The sequence below is a fragment of the Sminthopsis crassicaudata genome, chromosome 2 (genome assembly GCF_048593235.1).
Source record: "Sminthopsis crassicaudata isolate SCR6 chromosome 2, ASM4859323v1, whole genome shotgun sequence".
In the NCBI taxonomy this organism is placed as follows: Eukaryota; Metazoa; Chordata; class Mammalia; order Dasyuromorphia; family Dasyuridae; genus Sminthopsis; species Sminthopsis crassicaudata.
Window position 1 is genome coordinate 291,380,723 of NC_133618.1, and position 18,204 is coordinate 291,398,926.

Consider the following 18,204-nt stretch of genomic DNA (forward strand, 5'->3'; position numbering starts at 1 on the left):
GACTTCAGTTTCCTTCTTAGCCAAATAAAAGGGTTGGACTAGATGGAATTTAAGTTCCCTTCTAGCCATGATACTGTATGGTTTAAAGGTCAATGTAGTCATTGCCAATTGGCTCACTAAATTGGAGATATCCTCTCCTAATTATCCAGCACTGAAAGCTGCTCCAGGTTCTTTGGCAACAACTCCCTTGGAAGTTAGACCTTTCTTCCCCTTCTTTTTTTCCTACTTCTTTCCTCTCCACAAAAATGTGTTGTCTTACATCCATTCCCTTGGGGCATAGTTGGGTGACTTACTAAATATTTTAAACAATTAATTCAACCTCAATTATTAATGACTTCCAGCCATGACATTTTTTTCTTAATGATTTATTATAACAGCTCACACTCCAACAACCATAAGATCTATAAACCTTCTATATATATTAACTCATTATATATTCTCCTTATTTTACAGATGATAAAATTGAGGTTCAGAGAGATTAGTGACTTACTTGTCAAAGACAAGTATGAGTCCATGTGTCCTTATTATAAATCCTGGGATCTTTCCACTCCACCCATACTGTCTCCCAACAGGCCTTAAGGAGGTACCCTTCCTAAATTACATTTGCATTTAAGCAGGTTCCAATGTCTTCCTCCAAAAGACTTGGAGGGAATACAGCCATGGACATAACATGGTAGGGAAGTGGACAGCATCTGGACATTTTGACATGGGGAAGGTGGGCTTTTGGCCCTTCTTAAGTCACACACATCATTAGCCTCCTATTTGGCTTGCAAAGGAGACTGCTATCCATGTCACATGGTAGTTTTGATAGGCCATCTAATCTTATAGACTCTCATTGCTTCAGATATCGGATTTCACAGTCCCTTTTGGGCTCAGCCCATCTGGGTATTGAATCCTCTTCCCCTGCATAAAGATTTCCCAAAAGCTTTTCTTGGCCTTTCCAACCATGCGCTTAAATACTAACCTCAGACTCCTCAATCTTTAATGTAGTATTGGACCCCTTCCACTTTGCCAGACTTCACAATGCTTTATGTTCCTCTTAAGAACTTATCATATTTCAGTTTTTATTTTATTTATCTACATCTATGCCTCACATACTTCCTCCTACTCTTTGAGGGCAGGGATTTATATTGTTTATTTATATTGTATATTTTATATTGTTTCATAACTCCTAGAACAGTGTGAAATCCTTCTACTGGCCAACCATCTGATGTTGAGCCTCTCCTTCTTTAGTTAAGCTGGTCTTTGGACAGCAAAAACAGTATGTCCTCAATACCGTCCTCAAAGCTTTCTTCTAAAGAGGACCTGTCAGAGCCTGAGCTCTGCTGGCACAACATGTGAGAACCCAGGGGCATATGCCTGCCATAAATAAGCAGGCATCAGAATAAAACTTTTATGGACCCATAGTGTCTAATAAAATGTTTGTGGAATGAATGAGTCAAAAATAATAACACATTTCTTTAATCACTTTAAGATTTACAAAGCACTTTGCTCACAGTCACCTTGGGAGGTAAATAGTATAAAGATTATTAACACCACTTTGCAGACTGGATACCTGAGGGTCAAAAAAAGAGAAGCAATTTGTCCATAGTTATAAAACTACTAAGTCTTGTAACTTGGACTCAGACCCAGGTCTCCTGGCCTTAAATCTATTGTTCTTTCCACTATGCTTAACAAGTTACTTTGCTTTGAATTTTCTCATCTGTAAAATGGAACTAATAGTAGAATCTATCTCTCAAGATTTTGTGAGGATACAATGAGACCATATTTTTAAAAATGTTTAGCACAGTACCCAGGACATAGTAAACCTACACAAAGGTTATCTATTATTATCATTGTTATTGTTATTATTACTCATCTTACTATACTGCCAGGATGGATGGATGGATGGATGGATGGAATGACAGGTGGATGAATGGATAGATATATGAATGGATGGATGGATGGATGGATGGATGGAAGTTAGTTGGTTGGCTATTGAATGAGGTGGAAAATTAAAGGTTTTTCTAATAAATATGATTAACTCAAGCAGCCAATATAAATCATTCAGGCTATAAAAATCCACTCTCTGACACATATCTCTCCTACACAGGCATTTCAGTTCAAGGAAATGAGATAGAGACCTAATTATGGAGAAGTAAAATAACCTTTTTGCTTGGGGCCCAGTTGAGATTGCATAACATAGATGTTATCAAATGGACCCAGTCAGTACAATTTTGTGACTTCCTCTAGTTCCATTCAATTATAAAAATACACAGATGCTCATAAACACTCATCACATACTTCTCCAATCTTCAATCATCCTTTCTCTTTATAATTTTGCTATCTGATCCTTAGTTCTCCCTATCTAATGGCTCTTTCCCTGCTGACTACAAATACCCTGAAATTTTCCTCATCCTCTCTAAATCCTACTATCCCGTCAAGGTCTTGGATTTTTCTTCCCTATTTTATCCAAACTTCTAGAAAAAGCTGTCTACATTTGTTGCCTTCACTTCTTCCACTCATTTCTCAATCTTTCACAGTCTGGATCCCAACTTTTCTCTTGTCTGAAACCATTCTCTTCAAAGTTACCAGTGATCTCAAAAGACCAAATCTAAAAGACCTTTTATTGATCTTCTTTCTTCCTCCCCTCTCTACAGCATTTGACATTGGAATCTTCCTAGATGATTTCTTCTTTGGGGATTTTCATGACACAGATCTTTCTTGGTTCTATTTTTCCAATGGTTCCTCCTTGGCCTCCATGACATGCCTTCTATCAAAAGTTCTTCCCTTCATCTTCTTTCTCCTCTCTCTACATACTCTCTTGGTGACCTCAATAACCCTTTCTCCCATGGTCTTAATTATCATCTCTATGCTGATGACTCCTAAGTCTATGTGTATATATAATAGCTATCATTTACATTGTATTTTAAGATTTGCAAAGCACTTTTACAAGTATTAGCTCATTTGATCTTAACAATAACCCTGCAATATAAGTGCTATTATCATCATTTTACACATTAGGAAACTGAGGCAGCAAAGGTTAAGTGACATGCTCCACACAGCTAATAAATATGTGAAGTCAGATTTGAACTCAGCTTCCTGACTGGTCCAGCACTTTATCCATGTGCCATCTAACTGACTTAACATTTATATATGTAAATAAGTCTGTATACATTTATTTATAATTGTATACATGTAGGTAGGTAGGTAAGTATCCCTAATTTCTTTTCTGAGCTCCAGTCCCACATTACCAATTTGGACATTTCAAACAGGATGTTGCATTGTTGTTTAGTTACTTTCAGTCTTGTCCCTATTCTTCATGACTGTATTTGGCATCTTGGCAAAGATACTGTAGTGTTTGCCATTTCCTTCTCCAGCTCATTTTACAGATGAGGAAACTGAGGCAAACAGAGTGAAGTGCCTTGCCCAAGATCACACAGCTAGTAAGTATCTGAAGCCAGATTTGAATTCAGGTATTCCCCTCTTCAGGCAAGCCACTCTATCCACTGAGCCACCTAACTGCCCCAGATAGTTGATACATTTCTCAAATTCAATGACAAACAAAACTCATTATCTTTGCCCCAAAATTAATTTCTCTTCTGACTTTTTCCTAATATTGTCAAGGGTACCACCATCCTTCTAATCTAGTTTCTTAATCTCAACATTATCCTCAACCCACATATTAATCACTTGAAATATCTTGCCATTTCTACCTCTACAACATCTTTTGTAGCTACCCCTTTTCTCTACTGACACAGGCACCATTCTGATTCACGCCCTCATCATCTCTTGCTATTGCAGTAGCCTCCTAATTGGTCTCCCTGCCTCCAGTCTCTCCCCTCTCCAAGCTATGCTCCACCCAGTTGCCAAAGCAATCTTCTTAAAGTGAATATCTGATCATATCACTCCTGTACTCAATAAATTTCATCCTTTTTCCTCCAGTATCAAATAGAAACTGTTTTGCTGGCATATAAAGCTCTTCACCATTTGGTTCCAATTTACCTTTCCAGCCTTATTACACATAACTCCTTTTCACAAATTCTATGGTCCAGTCAAACTGTCCCTCTTACCATTCTTCATACATGCCACACTGTCTCCAATAGTCTGCCTTTGTGTTAGCTGCGTCCCAAGACTAAAATAGAATTGTGTCTTCGGATCTGTAGCTCCCTATGCCATATAGCTAAACACTGTACCTCTCTTAAATCCATCCCTTCCTTACTGCTTTCATAGTCACAAAACTAGCTAGGGCTCAATCTCTTTTCTCCTGGACTATTGCAATAGCCTCTTAATTGTACACCATATTTCTGGGCTCTGCAGAACTACCAAAACAATCTTCCTAATGCACAGGTCTTACCATGTTACTCCACCACTCAAAAATCTTCAGTTGTTCCTAGATGCCTGACTTAAGATACAGACTCATCCACGTGGCCTTTGAAACCCTTCACATGTTATCTGCAACCTAATTCTCCAGACATACTTCACATTGTTTAGTCTTAAATGCCCAGGCCAAAATGGCCCCGTCTCCTATCTCCTTGAGTTAGCACAGGCAGTTCCCCCATTCCTGTAAAGGTCTGTTCCCTCCTCACCTCTGCAGCTTAGAATGTCTAGCTTCCTTCAAAGCTCAATTCTAGTACCATGTCCTTTGGCAAACCTTTCCAGATTTTTCCTACCAGTCATCTCTCTCCCCCTTCAAATTACTTTGCATTGAGTTCTTTGGCTGCAGTTGTATTCACCTAAGTAAGCTGTACAGCCTAATGCTTGGAGCAGTACCTTATACAGGATAAGTATGAATTAAATGCCTATTGTTAAAATGGAGGAGGATCTAAGGAAAAACTGGGCAATGACCCAGAATCTGAATGTGATTGACTGAAGTCTGTGTAGAAATGGAAGGTGAGTGGGTAAATTAACTGTGTGAAGGAATTAAAAAAAAAAAGAGTAAGTCATTAAGAAATTATAATTGATAAGGAAAGGAGAGAGAAGGGCCCTGCTACTTCCATCCCAACCAAAACCAAATAAATTCTAGTGGTTTAAGAGGAAGAAAAAAAAGAAGGGGAGGGAAAAAGAGGGGAGAAAAGAAAGTTATAAGGAAGAAAGAAAGATAAAAGAGGAAAATAGGTATCAAGAAAAGGAAAAGGTATGGGAAAAGACAGTTTCATCAATTTGTTTTGTTTTACTGAGGCAATTGGGAATAAGTGACTTGCCCAGGGTCACACAGCCAGGAAGTGTTAAGTGTCTGAGATCATAATTGAACTCAAGTCCTCCTGACTTTAGAGCTGGTGCTCTATCTACTGTGCCATCTACCTGCCCCAGTTTCATTCATTTTAAAGAAAATTTGGTGCCAAAAATGTGAAAATCTCATGTGCACAAATCCCAAATTTACATACCATGTAAATATTCTGTGAAATAAAAAAAGTAACTTAGATATCTTGGTCAAGTTGATCAATCCCACCAAAGCCCCAGTTTACTCCTACTTATTATTACCAATAACAGTATCTTAATTTGTCACACAATACTTCTAAATCTTGAGGATCCATTCATCATCATTCTCACTGGTTTCTATGAGGTCTTGTGCTCTGTCTCCTTGACTTGGGGGAAGGACTCATGTCCTAGTTAACACCTCCTTGGCTGACATCCTGCATAGCCATTTCAGGATAAGTGCCAATAAGCATGCATTGGTTTGAAATCTCCATCAAAAGCACAAGGTATCAGTGGGCCATTTGACCCAGTTTTGGGTCTTGGGCTTCCCATAAAGTTAAGCATTTGTTCTTATTGCAAGGCACTCAGGAGGTCATGGGGCTAAAAAACAAAGTTGACTTTTCCCAGTTTTCATATAGATTCCTATACTCCCCAGGAATTCATTCAAACAGCTGTTGACCCCCAACCCAAGCACAGCAATCTGGCAGTGTGTACCCAAAAGACACATGTAGGGAATTAACTTTCTGTGTTCAGGAGATGGAGTATGCACTAAGGTCACAGAGACGCCTAGAAGGAGACAAGTGTGGGATGGACCTGGCAGCTGCGATTTCTCCCCTGACCTCCAGCCATAAAAAACTCAAGCACCCAGATTTAGAATCCCTACATAGAGACTAAGCAGTTAAGCATTTTCATTGGCTCAAAGGACCACAGGATTTAAAGTTGATTAGGACATAGAAATTCTTCAGTCCAGGAGTTCTTAACCTTTTCTGTGTCATGAATCCCTTTGGCAGTTTGGTGTACACTATAGGTTCCTTCTCAGGATAAAGTTTTTTAAAAGAAAATGGGAAAAAAAAATACTTCCATCTGCACTCAGAAATCATCAGTTCTCTCTCTCTGGAGGTAGATGGTATTTTTCTTTTCTTTTTTTCTTTTTATTGATCATTTTAAATTGATATCTTTTATTTTAATGTCATTTATATTTCCCACTTCTACCTCTTCTTCCTCTTCTACTCCTCCCTGTTTTCTCAGGATATTTTAAATGCACAAAACAAAATACCCTGGATTACAAAGGAAATTGATTATATTGAAATAAAGTTATTTAAATATTTTTAAAAACTAGATCCCTTCTGATTTTTCTCATGCAGCATGATAAATGTGGAAATATGTATAGAAGAATTGCACATGTTTAACATATATTTTGTTGCTTTCTGTCTAAGGGAGAGGATGGGAAAGAAAGGAGAGAAAAACTCGGAACACAGGATTTCGCAAAGGTGAATGTTGAAAACTATCTTTGCATGTATTTTGAAAATTAAAAGTTATTATTAAATTTTTTAAAGACTTGGAAAAAAACTAGATTCATGATCTAGTTCAACTTCATTAAATAAATAATGAAATAGACACAGTGAAGTGAGTTAGCCAAAGTGATACAGAGTGAGTAGCACTCTGACTTTAATTATCAATCTCTTACCATTATAATATTATCCCTTCCCAACATCTGCTCCCAACCCTAAAGTGTAGGAATGTGGTCATTTTCAGCACATTTCACACAGAAAAAAAGTTCCTGCTTTCTTCCTCTGGTGACTTACTCTTCACACTTTAAAAAATTAAAGTGTATTTTTTTAATTAACAGAAGTCTATCTTCGCTCTACCTTCAACTCCTCCCCAAACACACATCCCCCATTGAGAAAAAAGAAAAACAAATTCCCTGCAATAAATTCTTCACATTAAAGATCCAATTGATGAATTTTAATAGCAATGCCCTTCTAGAGAAATAATGTCTAGGTACTTGTTGGGCAGATAATTAAGCCTATGGCTCATACTTCTGGTGCAGTGACAGAAAGAAGCAGGCCAGAATAGTCACAGCTCAGTGCCCAGGGAAGAAGCATGAGATTTCTAGTGGAGACCTCCCCCCTCTTCCATCTCCTGCAAATAAATAGTTACACCCCTTGCCCCAGCTGTCCAGACTCATCTAACTGTTCTGGAAGTATATTTGCAATGTCTAATAATACTGACAAGTTGTGATTCTGCAGCAAGTCACTGATTCAAAAGGTTAGATAGCCAAAGAGTGTAGTCATTTTCCCCATAACTCAAGGTGTTTATAAATGTAATAGCTAACTTAAGTCCATATAACTTTTTAACAATATAAAAAAAAATCCACAAATGACTGAAAATCAGGAATCCCTGAGAACTAGACCTAGCTTTGCCATTAACTTGCTATATGCATGCATTCTTAAGCAAATCATTCTGTATTCCAGCTCTCAATTTCCTAGACTATAAAATGAATAGATTTGACTAGATCATACAGTGTAGTTTCAGAAGTCTATGCGTGACATTTTCCACCCAAGTTTGCAGTTCTAAAAGTTTAAGTTAAGTCATCAAGCACTCTTTACTATATAATCACAGAAAGCATTGTTTGAGTTTGTGTGTGTGTGTGTGTGTGTGTGTGTGTGTGTGTGTGTGTGTGTGTGTGTGTGAGAGAGAGAGAGAGAGAGAGAGAGAGAGAGAGAGAGAGAGAGAGAGAGAGAGAGAGAGAGAGAAACAGAGACAGACAGAAAGACAGACAAACAGACAGAGAGAGGATTCCCCAGTGTGGAAATTCTCTTCACTGATGCATATAAGCAGCACACTGAAACCTCAGAGAGTTAACTGAAAAATTAAGTCCTTTGCCCAGAGTCACACAACCAGTTTGTGTCAGGGCTTGAATTTAAATCGGACTCCAAAGCCCACTCTCTACATAATTGCCAGACTGCCTTTCTCCATATTTATATAAACAAACTTTTATGCTCAAAGAATAGAAATCCTTCCCTTAAAGTCTTCAGTGTACTAAAAACTACACCTGCAGGCATAAAAAAATCTGCAACAGCATCACAATTAATTCCTGCCTCTTCAGATTTAGATGCTGATCTCTGAAATGAGCCTGAGCAAAAGCTTTCATTTAACTACATCTAACATTTCATCTTCTGTCCACTTTCTCTGTTATGCCACAGTTTAGATTTAAATCATCCACCAAGCTTTAGGATTAAAGACATGGAGGAAGGAGAGAGGGGAGAAGAAAGACAGGGGGGAAAAAAGATAACTAGATTTAATTTGCAAAAAGTTTGCAGTAAATATTTCCATCACTACTCCCTTCACCACGAGCAGCTCAGGCTTTGGCAACTAGCAAAACAGTCTTTTTTGCAAATTCTAGAAAAGAAAGCTGAAAACATACATTACCTGTTAGGTCTGAAACAAGAGAACAATGCCCCCCAAAAGAATGACTTCCTTGATTATATCTTCAGATATTCATTCCTTTCCTTCCCCCTCCTCTCCCCACCCAAAATCCTAATTTTTCATCTCTCTTCTTTCCCGGAGCGTCTTGATGTATTACAGTGCAGCTTTGAAACACTCCTCTTTCAAGCTGAGTTTATTTCGGGACCACCGCATGACCAGTGATGACAAGCCAAAATATAAGTTGTTATGAATCTCAGATTTCCTGTCTGAAGATTACCCTACAGAAGCTTTTATCCATCTTTCAGTCTCCCTCGGTTACATTAATTTGTTGAACTTCTCTTCATAAAGTATCCTGTAGCTAAATGGCACAGTGTTGCCCTCGTGTTACAACATCATTTGTGATCCTTGACATGTAGGCCATATATGGACATGTTTCTGGAACTATCCAAAAAAGTGAAAGAGGGAGAAAGGGAGGAGGTGGAAGGATTGAAAGAAAGAGATAGAGAGACAGAGAGACAGAGACAGACAGACAGATAGACAGATGAGAGGAAAGGAGAAGAAAGGAGAGAAGAGAAGAAAAAAGAGGAGAAAAGAAGAGATGAAAGGAGAGGAAGAGAGAAGAGAAGAAGAGAGGAGAGGAAAAAAGATAAGAGAGGAAAAGAGATAAAAAACAGGAGAGGAGAAGGGAGGAGAGGAAAGATGAAAACAGAGGAGAGGAGAAGAGATAAAAGAAGAGGGGAGGAAAGGAGGAGGAAGAGAGGAGAGGAATGAAGAGGAGAGGAGAGAGAGGAGAAAGGAAGAGAGGAGAGAAGAATGGGGCTATAAATTAGTCTGGTTTAAAGTTTTTTTTTTAATTTGTAATTGTCTGAAGAATGGAAGATGGTACTTTGTGGGTGGGTGAAGAAAGGAAGTGTGTGTACTCTATTTTTCTATCAGAGTTTTCCTGATTTTTAAGCAATTGTTGCTGATCAGTCCTTTCTGTCAAGTCCATTTTTTCATGATACCATTTGGGGCTTTCTTGGCAAAGATAATGGGTTGGTTTGCCATTTCTTTCTCCAGCTCATTTTACAGATGAGAAAACAGAGGGGTGAAGTGACTTGCTCAAAGTCATACAGCCAGGAAGTGTCTGAGGTCGGATTTGAACTCATTTTTAGCAATCATTGTTCAGTTATTTCAGCTGTATCTGACTCTTTGGACAAATCGTCTCACCTCTCTGGACTTTGGAAGAATGAATATGAGATATTCAAAGAAGCATAAGAAAATTTGTTATGAACTGATATAGAACAAAAAAGTAGAATCAAGAAACCCATATGGACCCCATATGCTATAGTAGTATAAATAATAACTATATAAAAACAAAAGAAAGTTGGATTGACATTAAAGGGAATAATAAATACTAGTTCCAAGAAATAGATAATGAAATACATCTCCCTCTTCTCAGTGGAAAGGTGAGGACTATAGGTCCCCAAAAACTATCAGATAACTACTATTCTAAGTCTTTTGAGTAAAATTCCTTTGCCAAGAACTAATTAACTGAGTCTAGGATTGGCAGGTAGGTAGTTCAGAGCTACAGAGAACAATCTACATTTACTAATCATCTATTTTGTGCCAGGAACTGTACTAAGCTCTGGGGATACAAAAAAAAAAAAAAGGTAAAAAACAATTCTTGTCCTCAAGGAGTCTACAATTTAATGAGGGAGGCAACATTCAAATAAATATATAAAAAGCAAGCTATTTTTTCCTATTTGATTCAACAACACCCACCATGTGCAACATATTTAGAAGGAAACTGCTATTATTCTGTTATGTCTGACTCTTTTTTTCCCCTCAGGGCAATTGGGGTTAAGTGACTTGCCTACAATGACCCAACTAGGAAGTACCAAGTCTCTGAAGTTAGATTTTAACTCAGGTCCAGAGCCAGTGTTCTATCTACTGCATTATCTACTTGTCCCATATCTAACTCTTTTTGACCCCATTTGGGTTTTCTTGGCAAAGACACTGGGATGGGTTCGCCATTTCCTTCTCCAGATCATTTTACACAGGATAAATAGGAAATAATTGACAGAAGAAAGACAATGGAATTAAAAGTTGTTCAAGTAAAAGTTTCAGTAAAAGATGGAATTTTATTTGGGATTTAAAGGAAGCCAGGGAGGTCAGTAGGTGTGGCAAAGGAGGGAGAATGTTCCAGGCATGGGAGACTGCCAGAAAAAATGCCTAGAGCTGAGACATGGAATTTCTTGTTGTGTAACAGGCAAGAAGCCAGTGTCATTGGATTGAAGAGTATGTGTCTGGGAGTAGGGTGTAAGAAGACTGGGGGGGGGGGGGGGGTTATGAAAGCTTTTGAATGTCAAGTAGAGTATTTTGTATTTGCTCCTGAAGGCAGTAGGGATCCCCTGCAATGTATTGGGAAGGAGGTAAGAGGCAGGAATGACATAGTCAGACTTGCACTTTAGGAAAATCATTTTTTGTGGCTGAATGGATTGGAATGAGATAGGCAGGCCCACCAACAGGCTATTATAATAATTCAGCCATATTCTGGAGAGCGATTTGGAACTAAGCTCAAAAAGTTATCATACTGTGCATACCCTTTGATCCAGCAGCATTACTACTGGGCTTATTTCCCAAAGAGATCTTAAAGAAGGGAAAGGGACCTGTATGTGCAAGAATGTTTGTGGCAGCCCTCTTTGTAGTGGCCAGAAACTGGAAACTGAGTGGATGCCCATCAGTGGGGGAATGGCTGAATAAATTGTGGTTTATGAATATTATAGAATATTATTGTTCTGTAAGAAATGACCAGCAGGATGATTTCAGAGAGGCCTGGAGAGACTTACAGGAACTGATGCTGAGTGAAATGAGCAGAACCAGAAGATTATTAACTTCAACAACAACACTATATGATGATCAATTCTGATGGACATGGCCCTCTTCAACAATGAGATGAACCAAATCAGTTCCAATAGAGTAGTGATGAACTGAACCAGCTACACCCAGCGAAAGAACTCTGGGAGATGACTATGAACCACTACATAGAATTTCCAATCCCTCTAATTTTGTCCGCCTGCATTTTTTATTTCCTTCACAGGCTAATTGTACACTATTTCAAAGTCTGGTTCTTCTTGTACAACAAAATAACTGTATGGACATGTATACATATATTGTATTTAACTTATACTTTAAAATATTTAATATGTATTGGTCTACCTGCCATCTGGGGGAGGGAGTGGGGGAAAGGAGGGGAAAAATTGGAACAAAAGGTTTTGCAACTGTCAATGCTGAAAAATTAACCATGCATATATCTTGTAAATAAAAAGCTATAATAAAAAATTATTTTAAAAAAATTTTAATTTCATGCTCAATGAAAATAACTTTGTGAACATAAAAGAACAAACATGATCCAAGGAAGAGATATGAGATGAGACTCCCAACAACTCCTTTGCAAAGGGGAAAATGCAAGTGGTACAATATGGCTCATATTTATTCAATATATTTACTGATTTTTACAATTGAAAAGAAACAATAATTCGGGCATAAGGTGATGAAAGCCTGCACTAGAGTGGCAGCAGTGTCATAGGGGAAAAGGGAGGGGATATTCAAGAAATATTGCAAAGGTAAAATTCGCAGGTTTTGGCAACAAATTGGATATGAAGGAAAAGGGGGAGAAATAGTGAGATTAATCATGACTCTTAGGTTGTAAGACCAAGGGCCTGGGAGCATGGCTTCTAGAGTGACAGGGAAGGTTAGGAGGAGGGGAGACAGAGTTTAGGGGAAGTGAGTTTAAGATGTCTCCTGGATGTTCTATTTGAGATGTCTGCAAGTCAGTTGAAGACAAAAGATATAATCTCTTAGCAGAGAGATTGAGGAAGGATAGGTATATTTGAGAATCATCAGCATAGAAATGGTAATTAAATTCATGGTTGAGATCCCCAAAGTAGTATAGAGGGAGATAAGAAGAGGGCCCAGGTCTGTACCCTGTGGAACACCTGTTTTAGAGGGTATGATCTGGAGAAGGATCCAGCAAAGGAGATGGAGAAGGAACAATCAGAGAGGCAAGAGGAGAATCAGGAGAGAGTATTTGGAAATTTGGAAAGAAGAAAATGCCAAGGTAAGAGTACAGTGAAGTCAAGGAGAATTTCTCTAGCCTTCAGAATTTTCATCTTAAATACTTCCAGTCTCTTCTTGACTGATTACTTTGAAGTTTATTTAGCCAATGGAATATTTCCCATTCATTTCCAGAATTCTTTAACATCCATTCCCCCCAGACTCAGGGTACATATCTGACTAGCTATGACCTCAGCTTTCTTCTCCACCAAAAAGCATAAGATAAGTGGTTTATTTTCCCCTCAGACTCCTGGCTCTGACCAAAAGTTAATTCATGACCTATCTCTTTCACTCCTCTGCCATTTCACTAGCTAATAATATGTTGCTGTGTTGTATTTATACTCCTGTCCCCCACCTTTCCAATTTGGGAGTCATGATTGAATCAACTGTTATTGCTCCTAGAAGGAGAGAATGAATGAAAAAGCATTTATTAAGCACTTGCTGTGTGCTAGATACTTTGCTGGGGCAAGTTTCTTCACTCTGTTTATGTAAAGTGAACTGCAGAAGGAAATAGCAAACCATCTTTACAAAAAAAAAAAAAAAAAAAAAAAAAAACCTCCCAAAACTCCAATGAGATCAAAAAGATTCAGATATGACTGAAAATGACTACACAATATTATCAACAGGTATTTTGCAAAGTGTGAGGTATACAAATACCCTCAATAAAGACCTTGCCACAAAGAATTTATACCCTGATGGAAGAAGACAGTACAGAAAGAGGAGCTGGAAAGCAGGAGGGGTGATGGGCAGGAAGTGAGGGGGAGATCTGGTTTCTGGCAAGAGAGAATGAAAGAACACTCTGAATGAAACTTCCCTGAGTATTGACATTAACTCCATAATGATCACTCTTCTCATGTTCATCTAACCAGTGACAAATCCACTCAAATGAACTCTATAATCTAGCTCATATCCGTCCATCTTATCCACAAGCAAAAAACTGTCAAATGGCTTATCAAAATCTACATATTCTATGATTATATTACCTTGATAAACAGTCTAGATACCTTGTCAAAAAAAAAAAAAAAAAAAGGAAATAGTTTGACATGACGAATCATTTCCTTTTGAGGGCTGCCTCAGGAAATAATGGGCTCCTCATGAGATCTGCAAGTGAAAAATGAATGAGGACTCAGCAGGGATGTTAGAAAGGGGATTTTTATCAAGTCAAGTCAGCAAAAAGCATATATTAATACCCTACCATTGGCACGTCAGATAGGGCAACAGCTCTGGAGTCGGGAGGATCTGAGTTCAAATTTGGCCTGAGACACTTATAAGCAGTGTGACTTTGGGCAAGTCACTTAACCTTGTGCCTCAGTTTCCTCATCTATAAAATAAACTCCAATGTTTCTGCCAAGAAAACCCCAAATGTAGTCATCAAGAAGCAAAAATGACTGAAATCACTGAACAACAATAAAAAACTGTACTAGACACTGTACTAAGTGTTGAGGGTATTAAAAAAAAAAAAAGGGACAGGGGGAGGAGAACCAGCTCCTAAGCTCAAAAACCTCACAGTCTAAATGGGGTATTCACAGTCAGGTACTATTTGAACCACATAAACTCTAAACCCCTTTCTAGATCTCAGATTTGGTAAATTATTTTTAATGGAGCCTCACTGAGATCTCTTCTTTGAATTCTTGCAAATTCAAGCTACCAGGCCCCAGTGACCTACATTCTGGGACAGAATAAAGAAGGAATGGGCAAACAAGATCACTGAGACACAGTAGTTAGTGATCTTTGAAAGAAAAGGGAAACTATTGCTTCAGATTTCAAAATGGGGAAGAGGTTAGAGTTTGCAAACAGACCTTTATTCCAGATAAAATTCCAGAACATAAAATTTTTAAAATGAAACTCTTCAATTAGCAAAATAATTGTTATTTTATTATTAAGTAGCAATGAATAGCCATTTATACATGGTGTTCCAAAAGTAATCCTATAATTTTAAGCCTAAAAACTTGTTTTTTAGTAGATTTAGTCACCTCTTTTTCCTCATAACCCCATTTGGAGTTCTCTTGGCAAATATACTACAATGGTTTGCCATTTCCTTCTCCAATTCATTTTGCAGATGAGGAAACTGAGGCAAACAAGATTAAATGATTTCCTCAGGTTCACATAGCTAGTAAGTATCTGAAAATAGATTTGAATTCAGTCTTCCTGATACGTACCATGATGCTCTGTGCCTAACATTTGGAATACATTTTATTAATTAATAAAAAATATATTTAAACATGTATTGCAGGGGCAGCTAGGTGACACAGTGAATAGAGCACCAGCCCTGAAGTCAGGAGGACCCGAGTTCAAATCTGCCTCTGACACTTAACACTTCCTAGCTGTGTGACCCACTTAAGCCCAACTGCCTCAGCAAAAAACAAACAAACAACAAACATGCATTCTAAAATTTTACAGGAATAAAGACCTACCTGTGAATTCTATCCTCTTTCTTATTTTAAAATGTGGAGCAGTATTTCCCCTTTACTTTCTATAATGATTGCCCACTATGACTCAATGGTCACATCTGCCTATTTTAAATTCTCAAGTCTAGGTTATAATTCAACAGGATGTGGTAATTATTGTGGGCAGCTAGATGCTGCTTGACCATCTCTTCACTTATCTTAAGTTTCTATACACTTTAATCATTTTATTCTATTCTTCCCAATTCAAAGATAGATATCCTTGTAAGAAAACAAAAGAAATATAAAAGTTGAGGACTCTTAACTTCTCACTTGTCATCCCATCCACCTTGAGCTTTGGTCTTCCTCTTGTCTTTATCATAATTTTTTTAAAAATCCAGTGCTTCTTTACTGTCTTTAGCAATGGTTTCTACTCTTACTTCATTTTGAGTTTTAATACCCCAGAGACCACTTTTAAAGAAGTATGAATTCTCTTAGCATATAAAAGTTATTTATCAAAAAGTGATTTAGTTTTATTTATAGAAATGACACTTCAAAAAGATGCTTTCCTATCTGTCTTGTGGCTGCACATTGGGTCATTACAATGACCATTACAATTGAAACTTCCTATAGGTCTTGCCTCTCCCTGTTAAAATATAATCTCCTTTAGAGGAGGGACTCTTACTTTTCTATTTATATATCCAGGAGTTATTTAACATAATGCTATGCACATGGTAAGCACATATATTCATTTTCATTCATCCATAAGATGAATGGACACAGGATTCATCCAAGAGAGTAGATCTATAATAGATCCATCAATTATGTAGTTGATGTGGCACTACATAGGATCCTGGAATACAGCTCTGGAAGAGATGTTTGAGCCCAACCTACCATTTTACAGAGGAGGAAACGGAGGTAAAACACTTGCCCAAGGTGAGCCATTTAGTAAATGGCTCACATGTACTTGGAGAGGTAAAGGAGTTTGCAAAATCTTTTTCCTTATGCACCAAAAAGCAATTAGAAACATTATTTCATGAAATATGTCATCATCTGTTTTTGTAGTGTTTCTGGTGGTCATAAGTTGTTTTTGTGTTTTATTTTGCTTTGTTTTTTAAGTACCAGTGAGATAATTGTTGCTTAAAAACCAACATCTGCTTTGGAGGAAGAAAAAGGTAAAGAGATGTTATGACAAATGTGACAAGATCTTACAAACTAAATCAACAAATGTTTCAATACTTAGTGACTTCAATGCAAAGATACTCACAGAGGAAAATGGCAAAAAGCATATGAAATATGGTTCAGATTTCAGAAATGAAAGCAATTGAAGGTGCATGGATAATTCAGAGGTGCTAGAGCCAAGATAGTGAAGAAAAGCCAGGAAATTGTCTGAGTTCTCCCCAGTTTTCCCCAGAAACAACATTAAATCAAGTTTCTAAACAGATTCTGGAGTGAAAGAATGCACAAAAAAGAAACTATTTTCCAGTTTTAGAAAACTTAGAACTTCAGGAAAGGTCTGTCTCACTCTCACTTGGGTAAAAGGAAAGCACAGTCCAGCACATATCATTTTTTGGGCAAGCTCTTAGTCACAGCACGGATCAGCAATCAAGGCCCCTCAATCTTGGCTCAGCAGGTCAATGATATAGCAGTACAGTTATGAAGCCTCTGGCCCCAGCACAGATGGTAAATTGTAAGCCCCAAAGTCCTGGCTCAATTAGGCCAGGGCCCTCTCAGTGCAATGAGCAAGCCACAAGCATCTGAAATCCTGGATGGAAAGCCAGTAACTAGGCCTCTGGTCCATTGCACGAGAAGCTTGATGCAATTCCCACTGTTCCCCAGGAACAGAGTTCAACTTTAAAGTCACAAAATAGGCAACAAAAAATTAGTAAGAAATAGAAAAAGTCCTAAAGATATAGCAATAGGGAAAATCAAAACCCCACATTATAAGAGGGCAGCAATGACAAAATACCTACAAGTGAAACCTTGAAGGGGAATATGAATTGATCCCAAGCCCAAAAATCCTATTGGAAGAACACAAAAAAAGATTTTAAAAATCAAGAGAGGCAGGAAAAAATTAGGAAAAAATAATTCAACAGCTTCATGTATATATATATATATATATATATATATATATATATATATATATATATATATATATACACACACACACATATATATATACACACACATAAATATATGTATGTATACATATATATACATATATATATAATGAATATTTTATTTAAGAAGAAAATAGGAGCAGCCAGATGGCACAAGAGATAGAGCACCAGTCCTGAAGTCAGGAGTTTAAATCCAGCCTCAGACACTTAATACTTACAGGTAGCCGTGGGACCCTGGGCAAATCCCTTAACCCCAATTGCCTGGCAAAAAAAAAAAAAAAAAAAAAAAGAAGAAGAAGAAGAAGAAGAAGAAGAAGAAGAAGAAGAAGAAGAAGAAGAAGAAGAAGAAGAAGAAGAAGAAGAAGAAGAAGAAGAAGAAGAAGAAGAAGAAGAAGAAGAAGAAGAAGAAGAAGAAGAAGAAGAAGAAGAAGAAGAAGAAGAAGAAGAAGAAGAAGAAGAAGAAGAAGAAGAAAAAGGGGATATTGAGCACAATTGGTACTGGGTTTAGTGGCTCTGAACATTATGAAAAAATATATATATAGCTCAAGAGGAAAGAAATGACTATTTATTCACATGAACATTCCATCAGAATCGGTTACACAGTCAGACTATCCACTAGTTAAGGCAAAATCAGCATGTTACTAGAAAAAGAATTATGATGATAAGATACTGAAGACAATTGCATTATTGGACAATCTAGTCAAAGAAGCTTTCTGCCAGGCCAGAAGGGAAAAAATTATTCTCAGAGAATTAAATTACCAAACAGGAATAGCAACCATGGAAGATGTGAATGAGGAATAGCAGATGCAACTTCTCAAGCCATTCAAGAAGCCAGTTTCTATAGAGTCTTAGTCAAAGAACTGACATGATACAAAAAGAAGATTGACCCAAAGGCAGGGGTGGGAAACATCGGGACCACTAAAATCAGAGTATATTCTGAATAAGCTAAAAAGGAAGCTGAGATGAGGACCAGGGATTCAGGAAACAACTCCAAC

At 37.6% G+C, this 18,204-nt stretch overlaps 1 protein-coding gene across 2 annotated transcripts in view; it reads right to left on the reverse strand.

Moving 5' to 3' along the window:
- Positions 1-18,204, reverse strand: part of ASB2 (ankyrin repeat and SOCS box containing 2) — a 259,403-nt gene that overhangs the window by 65,945 nt on the left and 175,254 nt on the right. Inside the window, exon 3 of one of the 2 annotated variants that reach the window (XM_074289702.1) lies at positions 13,689-13,806. The gene's annotated coding sequence lies outside the window, so the exon portion shown is untranslated. Of the gene's footprint in view, positions 1-8,610; positions 8,708-13,688; positions 13,807-18,204 lie in introns of those variants that run through there. The other variant, XM_074289700.1, reaches the window with a different exon arrangement.